Source organism: Pseudophryne corroboree, chromosome 8 (assembly GCF_028390025.1).
Source record: "Pseudophryne corroboree isolate aPseCor3 chromosome 8, aPseCor3.hap2, whole genome shotgun sequence".
In the NCBI taxonomy this organism is placed as follows: Eukaryota; Metazoa; Chordata; class Amphibia; order Anura; family Myobatrachidae; genus Pseudophryne; species Pseudophryne corroboree.
Window position 1 is genome coordinate 45,668,678 of NC_086451.1, and position 25,119 is coordinate 45,693,796.

General features: G+C 48.6%; 1 long non-coding RNA gene across 1 annotated transcript in view; it reads left to right on the forward strand.

Moving 5' to 3' along the window:
- Positions 1–25,119, forward strand: part of LOC134948382 (uncharacterized) — a 101,830-nt gene that overhangs the window by 14,214 nt on the left and 62,497 nt on the right. Inside the window, exon 2 of the long non-coding RNA XR_010182947.1 lies at positions 174–353. This is a non-coding gene — a long non-coding RNA (uncharacterized LOC134948382). The remainder of the gene's footprint in view (positions 1–173; positions 354–25,119) is intronic.

The following is a 25,119-nucleotide window of genomic DNA, read 5'->3' on the forward strand; positions in this document are numbered from 1 at the left end:
CACCACCCCCGGTCAGTTCACAAATTGGGACAGTTTGTGTTTGTATGTAATAGTGGCTGGTATGTCTCATGGTAAATTCTCAATTCCAAATCATTACTCTACAGTCTGCAACATACTAATCCATAGGCCCCAATTGATAATGTAATAATTTCCATATTATTTCTTATCTGCAGCCTTGCTTATCAATCCTGTGGCCGTGGCCAGGAGACTGATTATAGCCGCAAGAACAGGAGCTGCAGAACTGCGCTTCTTCCAGATTCTAACAAAATGTGTCTGAGGGACAGGACGTAGCTGCGTCGTGGTGAAACGCATTGGATGTTATCCGCTGGTTAGCTGTTATCAGTTCACATAAGGTATCCAGCTTAGATTTTTTGTATTTTTTGTATTTAATAGGATTTTGTTGTTTGTATTTGTCTCGGTTTGGATGTATACTGTACTTTTAATATTTAGCCACAAAATGGCAGCACTTACAGCACATTGGTGTTAGCCATTGACACAGTATTTATTTTTATTTTCTATATACAATTTATTTCTTTATATACTATTATATATTGTTTAACTTGTTCATATTATATTATAGTATGTCGTTTTACACTATATATGATTTTAGCACTTTAAGCTAGACATTTCTTTTTCATCCACTAGGGGTCACTGGAGTACTCTTGGGATATGGACGGTTTCCGCAGGAACAGGGCACTGAATATTCAAATTTAGAACTCTACTCCCCTCCATATCCCAGAGTACCTCAGTATTTTTTCTGTGCTCCTCGTAGCAACAAGGCTGGTGTGGAGTTCTCCACACTACTTTTGAATATTTTTATTTTTTTATTTATTTTTTCTCACTTTTACTTTTTTACATCAGCACATCCCTTCCCAGTTTCTGTAAAAACGTGGGTCCGGGATAGTGCCGCTGCACGGAGCAGCGCATGGCGTGTCGGTCCTCACAAAGAGCACCCTCACAGCCACACGCAGCTCACTCCCTGACTGCTGCTACAGCTGGACGGAGCTTACAGATAGAAGCCCCGTCACAGCCATCTCTTCTGGAGTCAGGTATGCTGGGGGGACGGGGCGGTCAGCGCACGCTGCCGCCCCGCTGTGTGGGGACACTGTTCACAGAAGCTGCGGCCGCACCCGCCTCTCCTTACAGGCCGCCCACCCCAGCCGCTCCGTCAACCGCTCCGATCAGCGCCGCGCCTCCACCGCTGGGACCCGCCGGCCGCCGCTGAGTCCCGCCGGCCGCCGCTGAGACCCGCCGGCCGCCGCTCACACCTGCCGGCCGCCGCTCTCCGCTGCACCATTACAGCGCTCCCCGGCTCCCTGCACCCGATCGCGAGTACCCGCTCCCCGGTAACTCCCGCCCAGACAGCGGTACACACGGGGGAGGGAGCAGAAGGGGGGGAAGCATTAGCGGAGGGCTGCAAATGGGTGACATTAATGAAATAGGCTGTTAAGCCTATATTAACGGGTTGGCTGCATTTGTTAGATATTCTGCACTGTGAGGCATGGTGGCCATTTTAACCATGCTTCCTGTCTTCCTGTTGTGATTCCAGTTTGTTCCTGTACTACATCTCTACTCCACCGGAGGCGCAGGGGTGTTAGTGGGAATTTGGGATCAGATTTCATACGGACTGGCCACGTGTACTGCACTTGGCCAGATATATATATATATATATATATATATATAGACACCTTAGTACTATTTTACCATACCTCCCAACTTTACTGTCCTGTGGAGCGGGACAGTAGCGCGGCAAAGCCGCGCGCGCTCCCGAAAAAGGGACGTGGCCTAAGAAAAGGGGGCGTGGCTTCGCGGGAGGACCCGCGATCGCGAGCCACACCCCGTTTTCGTCATAGGGGGGGCATGCCCAGCGCTCTGTGAGCCGCTGGCATGCTCCCTCTCCCTCTGACTCCACTGAATAGACGCTGTGCGCATGCGCACAGCGTCTATTCACCGCTGCTCTACTGAGCAGAGCAGCGATTGACAGAGCTTCCCAACTGACCCCCCCACCGCGGGACACTGCGGCCCGCGGGTGGGACAGCGGGACAGTCCCCAAAAAACGGGACTGTCCCGCGAAAATCGGGACAGTTGGGAGGTATGATTTTACTTAGTCATGCAAGTTGTCTGTCTTTGTGTATTGTCTGTCTGCATAATGAGTAAGGCACCAGCAAAACCAAAAAAGCAGTTTCCCTGCCATGTCTGTGGGAGTGTGTTGACGGATGGATCTACCACATGTACAGTATGTTTTGTGGATTCAGCTACGAATAGGATTTCTGCTCCATTTTCAAAGCCGGTTTCATCACCGGACCCGCCATGGGCTATGCTAGCGGATGTCATGGCTGGATTGCAATCAGAATTGGCCGCCGCTCGACAAGAGCGGGAAGCGGCAAGATCTGAGTCTAGGGTGTGGCCGCTAGCACTACCGGAGGGGTCTTGGCCTTGCCTTAAAGTCCAAGTCCGTTTTGGGTAGTAGGGATAAATTTAATTTGTCTTATGATTTACCCGTTTCTGCTATGTTGCATTCTGACGATTCTATGCCAGACCTCACTGCGCCAGATGACGGTGAGGAGGGCGAGGTGGACCAGCAGTCACATAGTGAAGATTTTGACAGCCCAGGCATTGATAATCTCATCAGAGCGGTGCGTCAGTCTCTGAAGTTTACAGAAATTGAGGAGCCTCTGACAAATGATGAAGTCTTTGCTAAACGACAGAGGACTCCGATGTGTTTTCCTGTTTCGGAATCTCTTAATAAGATGTTACTGGAAACAAGAAAGAATCCGGATAAACGGTTTTCTATACCTCGCAGATTTAAGTCTAGTTACCCGTTTCCAGAGTCTGTGACAGCTACATGGGAGAATCCGCCATTAGTGAATTCGTCTGTGTCTAAACTTACGAAGAAATTAACCATACCAGTACCAACTGCTACTACTCTTAAAGACCCTTCGGACCGTAAAATAGAAGCTATGCTAAAATCCATGTATATAGCGGCAGGAGTGTTGCTTAGACCTGGGTTGGTTGGCATTTGGTTAACTAAGGCGCTCATGGTATGGATAACAGAGCTCAAGTCTGCCCTACATGACGATCACCTTATACTTCTCGCTTATCAAATCTGGGAAGCTGCTGTTTATCTATGTACAACTTCTACTGACGTCTGTCAGCTCACTTCTCGCCTTTCATCGTCGCTAGTTACAGCACGACGAGCACTCTGGCTGCGCTCTGGCAAGCGGAGGTCAAACGGGGTATAGAGGCGTTACCTTACGGTGGCGAGAAATTGTTTGGTCCTGAATTGGACAAATGAATTGCTGAGGCCACGGGAGGTAAGTCGGTTTTCTTGCCATTGCCTCCAACGGTACCTAGACGGAAATACTCGGGCCCAGCGTTCAAATCGTTTCGGCCTCAGCCCTTTCGAGGCCGTGGTAGAGGACCAGCCACGCCCGGTAGACGAGGTCGGGGGCGTGGTTTCCAACAAACCAACGCCAGTCGTCAAGACGCTAAGGTCACCGTCAAGCCAGTGGCATGACGGACTCCCAGCCCATCTTGGATTTCCAATTGTGGGAGCACGCCTTTAGACGTTCCATTTGGCGTGGTTCCAGACGTCCACAGATGGGTGGATCCGCAATTTAGTGTTAAAAGGTTACAAAATAGAGTTTGACTGTCTCCCGCCACTGCGGTTTTTCAAGACAGGACTGCCTGTGTCGGACGACAAAAGGGCGGTTCTGCAAATTGCCATTCAGTCTCTGCTGGAGTCAGCAGTTTTGATTCCGGTCCCTGTACAACAACGAGGTCAGGGTTATTATTCCAGTCTGTTTGTGGTACCAAAGCCAGATGGCTCGGTCAGACCAATATTGAACTTAAAGGGCCTCAATCAGTACGTCACTTACTACAGATTCAAGATGGAATCTCTGCGCTCAGTAATTACAGGTTTAGAGCCGCAGGAATTCATGATTGCGCTGGATCTCAAGGATGCGTACTTACACATTCCAATTTGGCCACCTCATCAGAGGTTCTTGCGGTTTGCCATACGGCACAACCATTACCAGTTTCAGGCTCTACCATTTGGCCTCTCGTCAGCGCCTCGGTTATTCACCAAAGTTATGTCTGTGATGATAGCTCATCTCAGATCACTGGGAGTGATAATAGTTCCGTACTTGGACGATCTGCTCATTAAATCTCCATCTCAACAGATGCTCCTCCAACAGGTGTTGCTGACGTACAATGTACTTGTTCAGCACGGTTGGATTGTCAACTTCAAGAAATCACATCTAATTCCGTCTCAACTACTTAAATTCCTGGGCATGATTCTCGATACGGTAAATCAAAGAATTTACCTACCGGAACAGAAGGTACAGATTATTCGTCATCTGGTACAATTAATGCTCAAGCCACGCACAGTCTCGGTACATTTGTGCATTCGCCTCTTAGGCACAATGGTGGCAGCATTCGAAGCGCTTCAGTTCGGAAGATTTCACTCACGTCCTTTTCAACTGGATGTGCTCGCACAGTGGTCGGACTCGCATCTGCAGATTCACCAGAGGGTGAGGTTGTCACCACGGGCCAGAGTATCTCTACTTTGGTTGCTCAAGGTACACAATCTAACCGCAGGAAAACGGTTCGGTTCCTGGAATTGGATAATTCTAACAACGGACGCGAGTCTCAGAGGTTGGGGAGCTGTAGTTCAAAATTGTCAGCTCCAAGGTCTCTGGGCGGATCACGAAAGATTGCTGTGTATAAATGTCCTGGAACTCCGAGCAATTTACAATGCGCTACGACAAGCAGTGCACATGCTTCAGTCGCAGACTGTCCAGGTGCAGTCAGACAACGCGACGGCGGTCGCGTACATCAACAAACAAGGAGGAACGAGAAGCCGCATGGCCATGCGGGAAGTAGCTCGAATCCTCAATTGGGCCGAGAATCACCACGTGATATTGTCGGCAGTGTTCATTCCGGGAGTGGACAACTGGGAGGCGGATTATCTCAGCCGTCGGGATTTTCATCCAGGAGAATGGGCATTAAATCCAGAGGTGTTTCACATGTTGGTCCAGAGGTGGGGTTACCCTCAAGTGGACCTGATGGCTTCTCGCCACAATCACCAAACACCCCAGTATGTGTCCAGGACGCGAGATCCAAAGGCAGTGGCGGTGGATGCTCTCACAATCGCGTGGCCGTATAGCCTCGTGTATCTGTTTCCACCGTTTCCGCTGCTCCTTCTGTTGCTAAAACGGATCAAAAGAGAGTCCGTCACAGTCATACTAGTGGCGCCTCATTGGCCTCGGAGAGCTTGGTTCTTGGATCTCCGCGGACTACTCGCAGACGATCCATGGCCGCTCCCACTAAGAAGAGAGGGCATTCCAGAATCGGTTATACCAACCATGTTACGAGCTAGGAAGCCGGCTACGGCCGCTCATTATTACAGAATTTGGAGTGCCTATATAGGTTGGTGTGAAGCTTGGAAGTTTCCGACTTCATCTTTCAAGTTATCCCGTCTTTTGTTATTTCTACAGACGGGGTTAGATGGCGGACTGCGTTTATCTACACTAAAGGTGCAGGTATCTGCTTTGTCTATTTACTTTCAAAGACGATTGGCTCTATTGCCGTCTGTACACACTTTTCTGCAAGGTGTACTCAGAGTACAGCCTCCATTCATTCCACCTACAGCGCCATGGGACTTGAATCTGGTTTTAGATTTCTTACAGTCTTCATATTTTGAACCCTTACAACAAGTTGATATTAAGTTTCTCACTTGGAAAACCATTTTTCTCTAACGTCCTAAGTGGATGCTGGGGACTCCGTAAGGACCATGGGGAATAGCGGCTCCGCAGGAGACTGGGCACAAAAGTAAAAGCTTTAGGACTACCTGGTGTGCACTGGCTCCTCCCCCTATGACCCTCCTCCAAGCCTCAGTTAGATTTTTATGCCCGAACGAGAAGGGTGCACACTAGGTGGCTCTCCTGAGCTGCTTAGTGAAAAGTTTAGTTTTAGGTTTTTTATTTTCAGTGAGACCTGCTGGCAACAGGCTCACTGCATCGAGGGACTAAGGGGAGAAGAAGCGAACTCACCTGCGTGCAGAGTGGATTGGGCTTCTTAGGCTACTGGACATTAGCTCCAGAGGGACGATCACAGGCCCAGCCATGGATGGGTCCCAGAGCCGCGCCGCCGGCCCCCTTACAGAGCCAGAAGACAGAAGAGGTCCGGAAAATCGGCGGCAGAAGACGTCCTGTCTTCAACAAGGTAGCGCACAGCACTGCAGCTGTGCGCCATTGCTCTCAGCACTCTTCACACTCCGGTCACTGAGGGTGCAGGGCGCTGGGGGGGGGCGCCCTGAGACGCAATAAAACACCTTGGATGGCAAAAAAAATGCATCACATATAGCTCCTGGGCTATATGGATGAATTTAACCCCTGCCAGAATACATAGAAAAACGGGAGATAAGGCCGCCGATAAGGGGGCGGAGCCTATCTCCTCAGCACACTGGCGCCATTTTCCCTCACAGCTCCGTTGGAGGGAAGCTCCCTGGCTCTCCCCTGCAGTCACTACACTACAGAAAGGGTTAAAAAAGAGAGGGGGGGCACTAATTACGCGCAGTATTAAAGATACAGCAGCTATAAGGGGAAAAACACTTATATAAGGTTATCCCTGTATATATATAGCGCTCTGGTGTGTGCTGGCAAACTCTCCCTCTGTCTCCCCAAAGGGCTAGTGGGGTCCTGTCCTCTATCAGAGCATTCCCTGTGTGTGTGCTGTATGTCTGTACGTTTGTGTCGACATGTATGAGGAGAAAAATGATGTGGAGACGGAGCAGATTGCCTGTAATAGTGATGTCACCCCCTAGGGGGTCGACACCTGAGTGGATGAACTGTTGGAAGGAATTACGTAACAGTGTCAGCTCTGTATAAAAGACAGTGGTTGACATGAGACAGCCGGCTACTCAGCTTGTGCCTGTCCAGACGTCTCATAGGCCGTCAGGGGCTCTAAAGATATAGACGCCGACACGGATACTGACTCCAGTGTCGACGGTGAAGAGACAAATGTGACTTCCAGTAGGGCCACACGTTACATGATTGAGGCAATGAAAAATGTTTTACACATTTCTGATAATACGAGTACCACCAAAAAGGGGTATTATGTTCGGTGAGGAAAAACTACCTGTAGTTTTCCTGAATCTGAGAAATTAAATGAGGTGTGTGATGATGCGTGGTTTTCCCCCGATAACAACTGATAATTTCTAAAATGTTATTGGCATTATATCCTTTCCCGCCAGAGGTTAGGGTGCGTTGGGAAACACCCCCTAGGGTGGATAAAGCGCTCACACGCTTGTAAGAACAAGGGCTCTACCCTCTCCTGAGATGGCCGCCCTTAAGGATCCTGCTGATAGAAAGCAGGAGGGCATCCTAAAAGGTATTTACACACATACTGGTGTTATACTGCGACCAGCAATCGCCTCAGCCTGGATGTGCAGTGCTGGGTTGGCGTGGTCGGATTCCCTGACTGAAAATATTGATACCCTAGATAGGGACAGTATATTATTGCCTATAGAGCATTTAAAATATGCATTTCTATATATGCGTGATGCACAGCGGAATATTTGCCGACTGGCATCAAGTCTAAGTGCGTTGTCCATTTCTACCAGTAGAGGGTTATGGACACGACAGTGGTCAGGTGATGCGGATTCCAAACGGCATTTGGAAGTATTGCCTTATTAAGGGGAGGGGTTATTTGGGGTCGGTCTTTCAGACCTGGTGGCCACGGCAACAGCTGGGAAATCCACGTTTGTACCCCAGGTCGCCTCTCAACATGAGAAGACGCCGTAGTATCAGGCGCAGTCTTTTCGTGGGCAAGCGGGCAAAAGGTTCCTCATTTCTGCCCCGTGACAGAGGGAGAGGAAAAAGGCTGCAGAAATCAGCCAGTTCCCAGGAACAGAAACCCTCTCCCGCCTCTGCCAAGCCCTCAGTATGACGCTGGGGCTTTACAAGCATAATCAGGCACGGTGGGGGTCCGTCTCAATGAATTTCAGCGCGCAGTGGGCTCACTCGCAAGTAGACCCCTGGATCCTTCAGGTGATATCTCAGGGGTACAAATTGGAATTCGAGACGTCTCCCCCTCGCCGTTTCCTAAAGTCGGCTTTACCGATGTCTCCTTCTGACAGGGAGACAGTTTTGGAAGCCATTCACAAGCTGTATTCCCAGCAGGTGATAATCAAGGTACCCCTCCTGCAACAGGGAACGGGGTATTATTCCACACTGTTGTGGTACCGAAGCCGGACGGCTCGGTGAGACCGATTCTAAATCTAAAATCTTTGAACACTTACATACAGAGGTTCAAATTCAAGATTGAGTCACTCAGAGCAGTGATTGCGAACCTGGAAGAAGAGGACTACATGATGTCTCGGGACATCAAGGATGCTTACCTTTATGTCCAAATTTACCCTTCTCACCAAGGGTACCTCAGGTTTATGGTACAGAACTGTCACTATCAGTTTCAGACGCTGCCGTATGGATGGTCCACGGCACCCCGGGTCTTTACCAAGGTAATGGCCGAAATGATGATACTCCTTCGAAGGAAGGGAATTTTAGTTATCCCTTACTTGGACGATTCCCTGATAAGGGTAAGATCCAGGGAACAGTTGGAGGTCGGTGTAGCACTATCTCAGGTAGTGTTGCGGCAGCACGATTGAATTCTCAATATTCCAAAATCGCAGCTGATTCCGACGACTCGTCTTCTGTTTTTAGGGATGATCCTGGACACAGTTCAGAAAAAGGTGTTTCTCCCGGAGGAGAAAGTCAGGGAGTTATCCGAGCTAGTCGGGAACCTCCTATAACCGAGCCAAGTCTCAGTACATCAATGAGATGGTTCTGGGAAAAATGGTGGCTTCCTATGAAGCAATCCCATGCGGCAGATTCCACGCAAGAACTTTCCAGTGGGACCTGCTGGACAAATGGTCCGGGTCGCATCTTCAGATGCATCAGCGGATAACCCTGTCACCAAGCACAAGGGTGTCTCTCCTGTGGTGGTTGCAGAGTGCTCATCTTCTAGAGGGCCGCACATTCAGGACTGGTTCCTGGTGACCACGGATGCCAGCCTGCGAGGCTGGGGAGCAGTCACACAGGGAAGAAATTTCCAGAGCTTATGGTCAAGCCTGGAGACATCACTTCACATAAATATCCTGAAGCTAAGGGCCATTTACAATGCTCTAAGCTCAGCAAGACCTCTGCTTCAAGGTCACCCGGAGTTGATCCATTCGGACAACATCACGGCAGTCACCCACGTAAACAGACAGGGTGACACAAGAAGCAGAAGGGCAATGGCAGAAGCTGCAAGGATTCTTCGCTGGGCGGAAAATCATGTTATAGCACTGTCAGCAGTATTCATTCCGGGAGTGGACGACCTCCACCCGGGAGAGTGGGGACTTCACTCAGAAGTCTTCCACATGTTTATAAAACTCGACAAGTATTGCGCCAGGTCAAGGGACCCTCAGGCAATAGCTGTAGACGCTCTGGTAACACAGTGGGTGTACCAGTCAGTGTATGTGTTCCCTCCTCTGCCTCTCATAACCAAGGTACTGAGAATTATAAGATGGAGAGGAGTAAGCACTATATTCGTGGCTCCGGATTGGCCAAGAAGGACTTGGTAACCGGAACTTCAAGAGATGCTCACGGAGGATCCGTGGCCTCTACCTCTAAGAAGGGACCTGCTCCAGCAAGGACCCTGTCTGTTCCAAGACTTACCGCAGCTGCGTTTAACGGCAGGGCGGTTGAACGCCGGATCCTGAAGGAAAAAGGCATTCCGGATGAAGTCATCCCTATCCTGATCAAAGCCAGGAAAGATATAACCGCAAAACATTATCACCGCATTTGGCGAAAATATGTTGCGTGGTGCGAGGCCAGTAAGGCCCCGACGGAGGAATTTTCAACTAGGTCGATTCCTACATTTCCTGCAAACAGGAGTGTCTATGGGCCTGAAATGGGGGTCCATTAAGGTTCAAATTTCGGCCCTGTCAATTTTCTTCCAAAAAGAACTAGCTTCAGTCCCTGAAGTTCAGACGTTTGTGAAAGGGGTACTGTATATACAGCCTCCTTTTGTGCCTCCAGTGGCACCTTGGGATCTAAATGTAGTTTTTGGGTTCCAAAAGTCACATTGGTTTGAACCACTTAAATATGTGGAGTTAAAATATCTCACATGGAAAGTGGTCATGCTGTTGGCCCTGGCCTGGGCCAGGTGCGTGTCAGAATTGGCGGCTTTATCCTGTAAAAGCCCTCATCTGATTTTCCATTCGGACAGGGCGGAATTGAGGACTTGTCCTCAGTTTCTCCCTAAGGTGGTTTTCAGCGTTTCACCTGAATCAACCTATTGTGGTGCCTGCGGCTACTAGGGACTTGGAGGACTCCAAGTTGCTGAACGTTGTCAGAGCCCTGGAAATATAGGTTTCCAGGACGGCTGGAGTCAGAAAATCTGACTCGTTGTTTATTCTGTATGCACCCAACAAGCTGGGTGCTCCTGCTTCTAAGCAGACTATTGCTCGTTGGATTTGTAGTACAATTCAGCTTGCACATTCTGTGGCAGGCCTGCCACAGCCAAAATCTGTAAAAGCCCATTCCACAAGGAAGGTGGGCTCATCTTGGGCGGCTGCCCGAGGGGTCTCGGCTTTACAACTTTGCCGAGCAGCTACTTGGTCAGGAGCAAAATACGTTTGTAAAATTCTACAAATTTGATACCCTGGCTGAGGAGGACCTGGAGTTCTCTCATTTGGTGCTGCAGAGTCATCCGCACTCTCCCGCCCGTTTGGGAGCTTTGGTATAATCCCCATGGTCCTTACGGAGTCCCCAGCATCCACTTAGGACGTTAGAGAAAATAAGAATTTACTTACCGATAATTCTATTTCTCGTAGTGCGTAGTGGATGCTGGACGCCCATCCCAAGTGCGGATTGTCTGCAATACTGGTACATAGTTATTGTTACCAAAAAAATCGGGTTATTATTGTTGTGAGCCATCTTTTCAGAGGCTCCTCTGTTATCATGCTGTTAACTGGGTTCAGATCACAGGTTGTACAGTATGATTGGTGTGGCTGGTATGAGTCTTACCCGGGATTCAAAATCCTTCCTTATTGTGTACGCTCGTCCGGGCACAGTATCCTAACTGAGGCTTGGAGGAGGGTCATAGGGGGAGGAGCCAGTGCACACCAGGTAGTCCTAAAGCTTTTACTTTTGTGCCCAGTCTCCTGCGGAGCCGCTATTCCCCATGGTCCTTACGGAGTCCCCAGCATCCACTACGGACTACGAGAAATAGAATTATCGGTAAGTAAATTCTTATTTTCTACTGGCCTTAGCTTCGGCAAGGCTTGTTTCAGATTTTGGGTGCCTTGTCATGCAAGCCACGGTATTTGGTGTTTCATGATGACAGAGCGAAGTTCGGACGAATCCCGCTTTCTTACCAAAGGTAGTTTCATCTTTTCACATCAATCAACCAATAGTAGTTCCTATGTTAATGGGACATTCTGGAACTCTGGATGTGGTACGCTCATTACGCGTTTATGTATCCCGAACGTCTACAGTTCGTAAGACGGACACGTTGTTTGTAGAGATGAGCGGGTTCGGTTTCTCTGAATCCGAACCCGCCAGAACTTCATGTTTTTTTTCACGGGTCCGAGCGACTCGGATCTTCCCGCCTTGCTCGGTTAACCCGAGCGCGCCCGAACGTCATCATGACGCTGTCGGATTCTCGCGAGGCTCGGATTCTATCGCGAGACTCGGATTCTATATAAGGAGCCGCGCGTCGCCGCCATTTTCACACGTGCATTGAGATTGATAGGGAGAGGACGTGGCTGGCGTCCTCTCCGTTTAGACACTTGATTTACTAATTTTGGGGAGCATTAGGAGTACTCAGTAGTGTACAGTGCAGAGTTTTGCTGATAGTGACCAGTGACTGACCACCACTTTTATTTATAATCCGTTCTCTGCCTGAAAAAAGCGATACACAGCACACAGTGACTCAGTCACATACCATATCTGTGTGCACTGCTCAGGCTCAGGCCAGTGTGCTGCATCATCTATTATCTATATATAATATTATATATCTGTCTGACTGCTCAGCTCACACAGCTTATAATTGTGGGGGAGACTGGGGAGCACTACTGCAGTGCCAGTTATAGGTTATAGCAGGAGCCAGGAGTACATAATATATTATATAGTGAGTGACCACCAGACACACAGTGCAGTTTATTTAATATATCCGTTCTCTGCCTGAAAAAAGCGATACACACAGTGACTCAGTCAGTCACATACCATATCTGTGTGCACTGCTCAGGCTCAGGCCAGTGTGCTGCATCATCTATATATATTATATATCTGTCTGACTGCTCAGCTCACACAGCTTATAATTGTGGGGGAGACTGGGGAGCACTACTGCAGTGCCAGTTATAGGTTATAGCAGGAGCCAGGAGTACATAATATTATATTAAAATTAAACAGTGCACACTTTTGCTGCAGGAGTGCCACTGCCAGTGTGACTAGTGACCAGTGACCTGACCACCAGTATATATAATATTAGTAGTATACTATCTCTTTATCAACCAGTCTATATTAGCAGCAGACACAGTACAGTGCGGTAGTTCACGGCTGTGGCTACCTCTGTGTCGGCACTCGGCAGCCCGTCCATAATTGTATATACCACCTAACCGTGGTTTTTTTTTCTTTCTTTATACATACATACTAGTTATGAGTATACTATCTCTTTATCAACCAGTCTATATATTAGCAGCAGACACAGTACAGTGCGGTAGTTCACGGCTGTGGCTACCTCTGTGTCGGCACTCGGCAGCCCGTCCATAATTGTATATACCACCTAACCGTGGTTTTTTTTTCTTTCTTTATACATACATACTAGTTACGAGTATACTATCTCTTTATCAACCAGTCTATATATTAGCAGCAGACACAGTACAGTGCGGTAGTTCACGGCTGTGGCTACCTCTGTGTCGGCACTCGGCAGCCCGTCCATAATTGTATATACCACCTAACTGTGGTTTTTTTTTCTTTCTTTATACATACATACTAGTTACGAGTATACTATCTCTTTATCAACCAGTCTATATATTAGCAGCAGACACAGTACAGTGCGGTAGTTCACGGCTGTGGCTACCTCTGTGTCGGCACTCGGCAGCCCGTCCATAATTGTATATACCACCTAACCGTGGTTTTTTTTTCTTTCTTTATACATACATACTAGTTACGAGTATACTATCTCTTTATCAACCAGTCTATATATTAGCAGCAGACACAGTACAGTGCGGTAGTTCACGGCTGTGGCTACCTCTGTGTCGGCACTCGGCAGCCCGTCCATAATTGTATATACCACCTAACCGTGGTTTTTTTTTCTTTCTTTATACATACATACTAGTTACGAGTATACTATCTCTTTATCAACCAGTCTATATATTAGCAGCAGACACAGTACAGTGCGGTAGTTCACGGCTGTGGCTACCTCTGTGTCGGCACTCGGCAGCCCGTCCATAATTGTATATACCACCTAACCGTGGTTTTTTTTTCTTTCTTTATACATACATACTAGTTACGAGTATACTATCTCTTTATCAACCAGTCTATATATTAGCAGCAGACACAGTACAGTGCGGTAGTTCACGGCTGTGGCTACCTCTGTGTCGGCACTCGGCAGCCCGTCCATAATTGTATATACCACCTAACCGTGTTTTTTTTTTCTTTCTTTATACATACATACTAGTTACGAGTATACTATCTCTTTATCAACCAGTCTATATATTAGCAGCAGACACAGTACAGTGCGGTAGTTCACGGCTGTGGCTACCTCTGTGTCGGCACTCGGCAGCCCGTCCATAATTGTATATACCACCTAACCGTGGTTTTTTTTCTTTCTTTATACATACATACTAGTTACGAGTATACTATCTCTTTTTCTCTATCGTCCTAGTGGATGCTGGGGTTCCTGAAAGGACCATGGGGAATAGCGGCTCCGCAGGAGACAGGGCACAAAAAGTAAAGCTTTTTCCGATCAGGTGGTGTGCACTGGCTCCTCCCCCTATGACCCTCCTCCAGACTCCAGTTAGATTTTGTGCCCGGCCGAGAAGGGTGCAATCTAGGTGGCTCTCCTAAAGAGCTGCTTAGAGAAAGTTTAGCTAGGTTTTTTATTTTACAGTGATTCCTGCTGGCAACAGGATCACTGCAGCGAGGGACTGAGGGGAGAAGGAGTCAACTCACCTGCGTGCAGGATGGATTGGCTTCTTGGCTACTGGACATCAAGCTCCAGAGGGACGATCACGGGTACAGCCTGGATGGTCACCGGAGCCACGCCGCCGGCCCCCTTGCAGATGCTGAAGACAGAAGAGGTCCAGAATCGGCGGCTGAAGACTCCTGCAGTCTTCAAAAGGTAGCGCACAGCACGGCAGCTGTGCGCCATTTTCCTCTCAGCACACTTCACACGGCAGTCACTGAGGGTGCAGGGCGCTGGGAGGGGGGCGCCCTGGGAGGCAAAATGATTACCTATAAAGGCTAAAAATACCTCACATATAGCCCTAGAGGCTATATGGAGATATTTAACCCCTGCCTAATTTCTCTAAATAGCGGGAGACGAGCCCGCCAGAAAAGGGGCGGGGCCTATCTCCTCAGCACACGGCGCCATTTCCTCTCACAGTTCCGCTGGTCAGGACGGCTCCCAAGTCTCTCCCCTGCACTGCACTACAGAAACAGGGTAAAACAGAGAGGGGGGGGCACATTTATGGCGATAATTTGATATAACAAAGCAGCTATAAGGGAGCACTTATTATAAGGCTATCCCTGATATATATATAGCGCTTTTGGTGTGTGCTGGCAAACTCTCCCTCTGTCTCCCCAAAGGGCTAGTGGGTCCTGTCTTCGTTAGGAGCATTCCCTGTGTGTCTGCTGTGTGTCGGTACGTGTGTGTCGACATGTATGAGGACGATATTGGTGTGGAGGCGGAGCAATTGCCAAATATGAGGATGTCACCCCCTAGGGAGTCGACACCGGAATGGATGCCTTTATTTATGGAACTACGGGATAGTGTCAACACGCTAAAGCAGTCGTTTGACGACATGAGGCGGCCGGACAATCAATTAGTGCCTGTCCAGGCGACTCAAACACCGTCAGGGGCTGTGAAACGCCCTTTGCCTCAGTCGGTCGACACAGACCCAGACACAGGCGATGACTCCAGTGGTGACGGTGACGAATCAACCGTATTTTCCAGTAGGGCCACACGTTATATGATTTTGGCAATGAAGGAGGCGTTACATTTAGCTGATACTACAGGTACCACTAAACAGGGTATTATGTGGGGTATGAAAAAACTACCTATAGTTTTTCCTGAATCAGAAGAATTAAATGACGTGTGTAATGAAGCGTGGGTTGCCCCTGATAAAAAACTGATAATTTCAAAGAAATTATTGGCATTATACCCTTTCCCGCCAGAGGTTAGGGAGCGCTGGGAAACACCTCCTAGGGTGGACAAGGCGCTAACACGCTTATCTAAACAAGTGGCGTTACCCTCTCCTGAGACGGCCGCACTTAAAGATCCATCAGATAGGAGGATGGAAAATATCCAAAAAAGTATATACACACATGCAGGTGTTATACTACGACCAGCTGTAGCGACTGCCTGGATGGGCAGTGCTGGGGTAGTTTGGTCAGAGTCCCTGATTGAAAATATTGATACCCTGGACAGGGACAATATTTTACTGTCGTTAGAACAAATAAAGGATGCATTTCTTTATATGCGTGATGCACAGAGGGATATCTGCACACTGGCATCACGGGTAAGTGCTATGTCCATTTCGGCCAGAAGAGCTTTATGGACGCGACAGTGGTCAGGTGATGCGGATTCAAAACGGCATATGGAAGTTTTGCCGTATAAAGGGGAGGAGTTATTTGGAGTCGGTCTATCCGATTTGGTGGCCACGGCTACAGCCGGGAAATCCACCTTTCTACCTCAAGTCACTCCCCCACAGAAAAAGGCACCGACTTTTCAACCGCAGCCCTTTCGTTCCTTTAAAAATAAGAGAGCAAAGGGCTATTCATATCTGCCACGAGGCAAAGGTCGAGGGAAGAGACAGCAACACGCAGCTCCTTCCCAGGAACAGAAGCCCTCTCCGGCTTCTACAAAAGCCTCAGCATGACGCTGGGGCTCCTCAAGCGGACTCGGGGATGGTGGGCGGTCGTCTCAAAAATTACAGCGCGCAGTGGGCTCACTCGCAGGTAGATCCCTGGATCCTGCAGATAATATCTCAAGGGTACAGGTTGGAATTAGAGACGGATCCACCTCGCCGTTTCCTGAAGTCTGCTTTACCAACGTCCCCCTCCGAAAGGGAGACGGTTTTGGAAGCCATTCACAAGCTGTACTCTCAGCAGGTGATAGTCAAGGTACCTCTTCTACAACAAGGGAAGGGGTATTATTCCACTCTTTTTGTGGTACCGAAGCCGGATGGCTCGGTAAGGCCTATTCTAAATCTGAAGTCCTTGAACCTGTACATAAAGAAGTTCAAGTTCAAAATGGAGTCACTCAGAGCAGTGATAGCGAACCTGGAAGAGGGGGACTTTATGGTATCCTTGGACATCAAGGATGCGTATCTCCACGTTCCAATTTACCCCTCACACCAGGGGTACCTCAGGTTAGTTGTACAAAACTGTCACTATCAGTTTCAGACGCTGCCGTTCGGATTGTCCACGGCACCTCGGATCTTTACAAAGGTAATGGCCGAGATGATGATTCTTCTTCGAAGAAAAGGCGTATTAATTATCCCATACTTGGACGATCTCCTAATAAGGGCGAGGTCCAGAGAACAGCTAGAGATGGGATTAGCACTGTCTCAAGAAGTGCTAAAACAGCACGGGTGGATTCTGAATATTCCAAAATCCCAGTTAATGCCGACAACTCGTCTGCTGTTCCTAGGGATGATTCTGGACACGGTTCAGAAAAAGGTTTTTCTCCCGGAGGAAAAAGCCAAGGAGTTATCCGAGCTTGTCAGGAACCTCCTAAAACCAGGAAAGGTGTCTGTACATCAATGCACAAGAGTCCTGGGAAAAATGGTAGCTTCTTACGAAGCAATTCCATTCGGCAGATTCCACGCAAGAATTTTCCAAAGGGATCTGTTGGACAAATGGTCAGGGTCGCATCTTCAGATGCACCTACGGATAACCCTGTCTCCAAGGACAAGGGTGTCTCTTCTGTGGTGGTTGCAGAGTCCTCATCTATTGGAGGGCCGCAGATTCGGCATACAGGATTGGATCCTGGTGACCACGGACGCCAGCCTGAGAGGCTGGGGAGCAGTCACACAAGGAAGAAACTTCCAGGGAGTATGGACGAGCCTGGAAACGTCTCTTCACATAAACATTCTGGAACTAAGAGCAATATACAATGCTCTAAGCCAGGCAGAACCTCTGCTTCAGGGAAAACCGGTGTTGATCCAGTCGGACAACATCACGGCAGTCGCCCATGTGAACAGACAGGGCGGCACAAGAAGCAGGAGTGCAATGGCAGAAGCTGCAAGGATTCTTCGCTGGGCAGAGAATCATGTGATAGCGCTATCAGCAGTGTTCATCCCGGGAGTGGACAACTGGGAAGCAGACTTCCTCAGCAGACACGATCTTCACCCGGGAGAGTGGGGACTTCATCCAGAAGTCTTCCACATGCTGGTAACCCGTTGGGAAAGACCAATGGTGGACATGATGGCGTCTCGCCTCAACAAAAAACTGGACAGGTATTGCGCCAGGTCAAGAGATCCGCAGGCAATAGCTGTGGACGCGCTGGTAACGCCTTGGGTGTACCAGTCGGTGTATGTGTTTCCTCCTCTGCCTCTCATACCAAAAGTATTGAGAATTATACGGCAAAGAGGCGTAAGAACGATACTAGTGGTTCCGGATTGGCCAAGAAGGACTTGGTACCCGGAACTTCAAGAGATGATCACGGAAGATCCGTGGCCTCTACCTCTAAGGAGGGACTTGCTTCAGCAGGGTCCCTGTCTGTTTCAAGACTTACCGCGGCTGCGTTTGACGGCATGGCGGTTGAACGCCGGATCCTAATGGAAAAAGGCATGCCGGAAGAAGTCATTCCTACTTTGATTAAAGCAAGGAAAGAAGTAACCGTGCAACATTATCACCGAATTTGGCGAAAATATGTTGCGTGGTGCGAAGATCGGAGTGCTCCGACGGAGGAATTTCAACTGGGTCGATTCCTACATTTCCTGCAATCAGGATTGTCTATGGGTCTCAAATTGGGATCTATTAAGGTTCAAATTTCGGCCCTGTCGATTTTCTTTCAAAAAGAATTGGCTTCAGTCCCTGAAGTCCAGACCTTTGTGAAGGGAGTGCTGCATATACAGCCTCCTGTGGTGCCTCCAGTGGCACCGTGGGATCTCAATGTAGTTTTGGATTTTCTAAAATCTCATTGGTTTGAACCACTAAATAAGGTGGATTTGAAATATCTCACTTGGAAAGTGACCATGCTTCTAGCCCTGGCTTCTGCCAGGAGAGTGTCAGAATTGGCAGCTTTATCTTACAAAAGCCCATATCTGATTTTCCATTCGGACAGGGCAGAACTGCGGACTCGTCCGCATTTTCTCCCTAAGGTGGTGTCAGCATTTCATCTGAACCAGCCTATTGTAGTGCCTGCGGCTACAAGTGACTTGGAGGACTCCAAGTTACTGGACGTTGTCAGAGCATTAAAAATATATATTGCAAGAACAGCTGGAGTCAGAAAATCTGACTCGTTGTTTATATTGTATGCACCCAACAAGATGGGTGCTCCTGCGTCTAAGCAGACGATTGCTCGTTGGATCTGTAGCACAATCCAACTGGCACATTCTGTGGCAGGCCTGCCACAGCCTAAATCTGTAAAGGCCCACTCCACAAGGAAGGTGGGCTCATCTTGGGCGGCTGCCCGAGGGGTCTCGGCATTACAACTTTGCCGAGCAGCTACGTGGTCAGGGGAGAACACGTTTGTAAAATTTTACAAATTTGATACTCTGGCTAAGGAGGACCTGGAGTTCTCTCATTCGGTGCTGCAGAGTCATCCGCACTCTCCCGCCCGTTTGGGAGCTTTGGTATAATCCCCATGGTCCTTTCAGGAACCCCAGCATCCACTAGGACGATAGAGAAAATAAGATTTTACTTACCGATAAATCTATTTCTCGGAGTCCGTAGTGGATGCTGGGCGCCCATCCCAAGTGCGGATTATCTGCATAAATTGTACATAGTTATTGTTAACTTATTCGGGTTATTGTTGTAGGAAGCCATCTTTCAGAGGCTCCGCTGTTATCATACTGTTAACTGGGTTTAGATCACAAGTTGTACGGTGTGATTGGTGTGGCTGGTATGAGTCTTACCCGGGATTCAAAATCCTCCCTTATTGTGTACGCTCGTCCGGGCACAGTACCTAACTGGAGTCTGGAGGAGGGTCATAGGGGGAGGAGCCAGTGCACACCACCTGATCGGAAAAAGCTTTACTTTTTGTGCCCTGTCTCCTGCGGAGCCGCTATTCCCCATGGTCCTTTCAGGAACCCCAGCATCCACTACGGACTCCGAGAAATAGATTTATCGGTAAGTAAAATCTTATTATCAACCAGTCTATATATTAGCAGCAGACACAGTACAGTGCGGTAGTTCACGGCTGTGGCTACCTCTGTGTCGGCACTCGGCAGCCCGTCCATAATTGTATATACCACCTAACCGTGGTTTTTTTTTCTTTCTTTATACATACATACTAGTTACGAGTATACTATCTCTTTATCAACCAGTCTATATATTAGCAGCAGACACAGTACAGTGCGGTAGTTCACGGCTGTGGCTACCTCTGTGTCGGCACTCGGCAGCCCGTCCATAATTGTATATACCACCTAACCGTGGTTTTTTTTTCTTTCTTTATACATACATACTAGTTACGAGTATACTATCTCTTTATCAACCAGTCTATATATTAGCAGCAGACACAGTACAGTGCGGTAGTTCACGGCTGTGGCTACCTCTGTGTCGGCACTCGGCAGCCCGTCCATAATTGTATACTAGTATCCAATCCATCCATCTCCATTGTTTACCTGAGGTGCCTTTTAGTTGTGCCTATTAAAATATGGAGAACAAAAATGTTGAGGTTACAAAATTAGGGAAAGATCAAGATCCACTTCCACCTCGTGCTGAAGCTGCTGCCACTAGTCATGGCCGAGACGATGAAATGCCAGCAACGTCGTCTGCCAAGGCCGATGCCCAATGGCATAGTACAGAGCATGTCAAAACCAAAACACCAAATATCAGTAAAAAAAGGACTCCAAAACCTAAAATAAAATTGTCGGAGGAGAAGCGTAAACTTGCCAATATGCCATTTACCACACGGAGTGGCAAGGAACGGCTGAGGCCCTGGCCTATGTTCATGGCTAGTGGTTCAGCTTCACATGAGGATGGAAGCACTCAGCCTCTCGCTAGAAAACTGAAAAGACTCAAGCTGGCAAAAGCACCGCAAAGAACTGTGCGTTCTTTGAAATCCCAAATCCACAAGGAGAGTCCAATTGTGTCGGTTGCGATGCCTGACCTTCCCAACACTGGACGTGAAGAGCATGCGCCTTCCACCATTTGCACGCCCCCTGCAAGTGCTGGAAGGAGCACCCGCAGTCCAGTTCCTGATAGTCAGATTGAAGATGTCAGTGTTGAAGTACACCAGGATGAGGAGGATATGGGTGTTGCTGGCGCTGGGGAGGAAATTGACCAGGAGGATTCTGATGGTGAGGTGGTTTGTTTAAGTCAGGCACCCGGGGAGACACCTGTTGTCCGTGGGAGGAATATGGCCGTTGACATGCCAGGTGAAAATACCAAAAAAATCAGCTCTTCGGTGTGGAGGTATTTCACCAGAAATGCGGACAACAGGTGTCAAGCCGTGTGTTCCCTTTGTCAAGCTGTAATAAGTAGGGGTAAGGACGTTAACCACCTCGGAACATCCTCCCTTATACGTCACCTGCAGCGCATTCATAATAAGTCAGTGACAAGTTCAAAAACTTTGGGTGACAGCGGAAGCAGTCCACTGACCAGTAAATCCCTTCCTCTTGTAACCAAGCTCACGCAAACCACCCCACCAACTCCCTCAGTGTCAATTTCCTCCTTCCCCAGGAATGCCAATAGTCCTGCAGGCCATGTCACTGGCAAGTCTGACGAGTCCTCTCCTGCCTGGGATTCCTCCGATGCATCCTTGCGTGTAACGCCTACTGCTGCTGGCGCTGCTGTTGTTGCCGCTGGGAGTCGATGGTCATCCCAGAGGGGAAGTCGTAAGCCCACTTGTACTACTTCCAGTAAGCGATTGACTGTTCAACAGTCCTTTGCGAGGAAGATGAAATATCACAGCAGTCATCCTACTGCAAAGCGGATAACTGAGTCCTTGACAACTATGTTGGTGTTAGACGTGCGTCCGGTATCCGCCGTTAGTTCACAGGGAACTAGACAATTTATTGAGGCAGTGTGCCCCCGTTACCAAATACCATCTAGGTTCCACTTCTGTAGGCAGGCGATACCGAGAATGTACATGGACGTCAGAAAAAGACTCACCAGTGTCCTAAAAAATGCAGTTGTACCCAATGTCCACTTAACCACGGACATGTGGACAAGTGGAGCAGGGCAGGGTCAGGACTATATGACTGTGACAGCCCACTGGGTAGATGTATGGACTCCCGCCGCAAGAACAGCAGCGGCGGCACCAGTAGCAGCATCTCGCAAACGCCAACTCTTTCCTAGGCAGGCTACGCTTTGTATCACCGCTTTCCAGAATACGCACACAGCTGAAAACCTCTTACGGCAACTGAGGAAGATCATCGCGGAATGGCTTACCCCAATTGGACTCTCCTGTGGATTTGTGGCATCGGACAACGCCAGCAATATTGTGTGTGCATTAAATATGGGCAAATTCCAGCACGTCCCATGTTTTGCACATACCTTGAATTTGGTGGTGCAGAATTTTTTAAAAAACGACAGGGGCGTGCAAGAGATGCTGTCGGTGGCCAGAAAAATTGCGGGACACTTTCGGCGTACAGGCACCACGTACAGAAGACTGGAGCACCACCAAAAACTACTGAACCTGCCCTGCCATCATCTGAAGCAAGAAGTGGTAACGAGGTGGAATTCAACCCTCTATATGCTTCAGAGGTTGGAGGAGCAGCAAAAGGCCATTCAAGCCTATACAATTGAGTACGATATAGGAGATGGAATGCACCTGTCTCAAGCGCAGTGGAGAATGATTTCAACGTTGTGCAAGGTTCTGATGCCCTTTGAACTTGCCACACGTGAAGTCAGTTCAGACACTGCCAGCCTGAGTCAGGTCATTCCCCTCATCAGGCTTTTGCAGAAGAAGCTGGAGGCATTGAAGAAGGAGCTAAAAGGGAGCGATTCCGCTAGGCATGTGGGACTTGTGGATGCAGCCCTTAATTCGCTTAACAAGGATTCACGGGTGGTCAATCTGTTGAAATCAGAGCACTACATTTTGGCCACCGTGCTCGATCCTAGATTTAAAGCCTACCTTGGATCTCTCTTTCCGGCAGACACAGGTCTGCTGGGGTTGAAAGACCTGCTGGTGAGAAAATTGTCAAGTCAAGCGGAACGCGACCTGTCAACATCTCCTCCTTCACATTCTCCCGCAACTGGGGGTGCGAGGAAAAGGCTCAGAATTCCGAGCCCACCCGCTGGCGGTGATGCAGGGCAGTCTGGAGCGACTGCTGATGCTGACATCTGGTCCGGACTGAAGGACCTGACAACGATTACGGACATGTCGTCTACTGTCACTGCATATGATTCTCTCAACATTGATAGAATGGTGGAGGATTATATGAGTGACCGCATCCAAGTAGGCACGTCACACAGTCCGTACTTATACTGGCAGGAAAAAGAGGCAATTTGGAGGCCCTTGCACAAACTGGCTTTATTCTACCTAAGTTGCCCTCCCACAAGTGTGTACTCCGAAAGAGTGTTTAGTGCCGCCGCTCACCTTGTCAGCAATCGGCGTACGAGGTTACATCCAGAAAATGTGGAGAAGATGATGTTCATTAAAATGAATTATAATCAATTCCTCCGCGGAGACATTGACCAGCAGCAATTGCCTCCACAAAGTACACAGGGAGCTGAGATGGTGGATTCCAGTGGGGACGAATTGATAATCTGTGAGGAGGGGGATGTACACGGTGATATATCGGAGGGTGAAGATGAGGTGGACATCTTGCCTCTGTAGAGCCAGTTTGTGCAAGGAGAGATTAATTGCTTCTTTTTTGGGGGGGCTCCAAACCAACCCGTCATATCAGTCACAGTCGTGTGGCAGACCCTGTCACTGAAATGATGGGTTGGTTAAAGTGTGCATGTCCTGTTTTGTTTATACAACATAAGGGTGGGTGGGAGGGCCCAAGGACAATTCCATCTTGCACCTCTTTTTTCTTTTCTTTTTCTTTGCATCATGTGCTGATTGGGGAGGGTTTTTTTGGAAGGGACATCCTGCGTGACACTGCAGTGCCACTCCTAGATGGGCCCGGTGTTTGTGTCGGCCACTAGGGTCGCTAATCTTACTCACACAGTCAGCTACCTCATTGCGCCTCTTTTTTTCTTTGCGTCATGTGCTGTTTGGGGAGGGTTTTTTGGAAGGGCCATCCTGCGTGACACTGCAGTGCCACTCCTAGATGGGCCCGGTGTTTGTGTCGGCCACTAGGGTCGCTAATCTTACTCACACAGCTACCTCATTGCGCCTCTTTTTTTCTTTGCGTCATGTGCTGTTTGGGGAGGGTTTTTTGGAAGGGACATCCTGCGTGACACTGCAGTGCCACTCCTAGATGGGCCCGGTGTTTGTGTCGGCCACTAGGGTCGCTTATCTTACTCACACAGCGACCTCGGTGCAAATTTTAGGACTAAAAATAATATTGTGAGGTGTGAGGTATTCAGAATAGACTGAAAATGAGTGTAAATTATGGTTTTTGAGGTTAATAATACTTTGGGATCAAAATGACCCCCAAATTCTATGATTTAAGCTGTTTTTTAGTGTTTTTTGAAAAAAACACCCGAATCCAAAACACACCCGAATCCGACAAAAAAAATTTGGTGAGGTTTTGCCAAAACGCGTTCGAACCCAAAACACGGCCGCGGAACCGAACCCAAAACCAAAACACAAAACCCGAAAAATTTCAGGCGCTCATCTCTAGTTGTTTGTTCTCTATGATGCTGCCACGATGGGTTGGCCAGCTTCTAAGCAGACCTTATCCAGATGGATAAAACTGACCATACTTCAGGCTTACCTTCATGCTAGGTTACAGCCGCCTACATCAGTAACAGCTCATTCCACACGTTCTGTGGGAACTTCATGGGCAACTGGTTTGTGGAGCTTCTACGACGCAGCTTTGCCATGCGGCTACATTGTCTTCAGGTTTGTGCGCTTTTACAAGTTTGATACGTTTGCGGCATCAGCATCTAGCTTTGGCCGCCTAGTGTTACAGGTGCCAAACAGCTCTCCCGCCCACGGGTGAAGCTTTGGTACGTCCCAAGAGTACTCCAGTGACCCCTAGTGGATGAAAAAGAAAATAGTATTTTGGTACTTACCAGGTAAATCCTTTTCTTTGAATCCATAGGGGGCACTGGACGCCCACCGAGAGCAGTTTTACCTGGTTTGCGGTAAGTTCAGGGGATCTTACGGTAACACATTCTCACCGACTGGTTCAAGTTTCAAGTTCTATCGGTTATTGTGCCAACTGTTTATAGTTGTCAGTCACGTTATGTGTCAACTTTATTGTTGCCCGTTCTGTAACTGTTATATGTAATTCTCCATTGTCAACCTCTCTATCGCTCCTGTTCGGCTCAGTAAAAAACACTGAGGTACTCTGGGATATGGAGGGGAGGAGAGTTCTAAATTTGAATATTCAGTGCCCTGTTCCTGCGGAAACCGTCCATATCCCAAGAGTACTCCAGTGCCCCTATGGATTCAAAGAAAAGGATTTACCTGGTAAGTACCAAAATCCTATTATTTGTCCTCCTCAGGATAATATCCGTTCTATGGGGGTCATTCCGACCCGGTCACTCGCTGCAGTTTGTCGCAGCGCATGGCAGTCGTTGCTGCCTAGCTACCGCCTCTGAGATAGAGGCTGTCGCT